Source organism: Octopus bimaculoides, chromosome 28 (genome assembly GCF_001194135.2).
Source record: "Octopus bimaculoides isolate UCB-OBI-ISO-001 chromosome 28, ASM119413v2, whole genome shotgun sequence".
Classification (NCBI taxonomy): Eukaryota; Metazoa; Mollusca; class Cephalopoda; order Octopoda; family Octopodidae; genus Octopus; species Octopus bimaculoides.
The window spans coordinates 16,244,724-16,245,284 of record NC_069008.1 but is presented as its reverse complement, the minus strand read 5'-3'; the positions used below and the strand labels follow the sequence as shown (position 1 = coordinate 16,245,284).

General features: G+C 36.7%; 1 protein-coding gene across 1 annotated transcript in view; it reads left to right on the top strand.

Moving 5' to 3' along the window:
- Positions 1–561, top strand: part of LOC106868504 (zinc finger protein ZFP2-like) — a 7,915-nt gene that overhangs the window by 3,807 nt on the left and 3,547 nt on the right. The window lies entirely within an intron of this gene.

The following is a 561-nucleotide window of genomic DNA, read 5'->3' as shown; positions in this document are numbered from 1 at the left end:
ACAAATATATTCATACAGGTGAGAAGCCATTTCACTGTGACACCTGTGGTAAATCATTCTCTGCAAAACGTCAGTTACTTATACACAAATATATTCATACAGGTGAGAAGCCATTTTCCTGTGAAACCTGTGGTAAATCATTCTCCGGAAGCGGTAGCTTATTTACACACAAATATATTCATACAGGTGAGAAGCCATTTCACTGTGATACCTGTGGTAAATCATTCTCCGGAAGGGGTAGCTTTCTTACACACAAATATGTTCATACAGGTGAGAAGCCATTTCAATGTGATACCTGTGGTAAATCATTCTCTGCAAAACGTCGCTTAATTATACACAAGTATGTTCATACAGGTGAGAAGCCATTTCACTGTGATACCTGTGGTAAATCATTCTCAGAAAAGAATAGGTTAACTAAACACATACGTATTCATACAGGAGAGAAACCATATCATTGTATCTGTGGTAAATCATTCTCTACAAACTGTAACTTACTTGCACACACTTATATTCATACAGGTGATGAGCGATTTAAATGTGATACCTGTGGTAAATCATTCT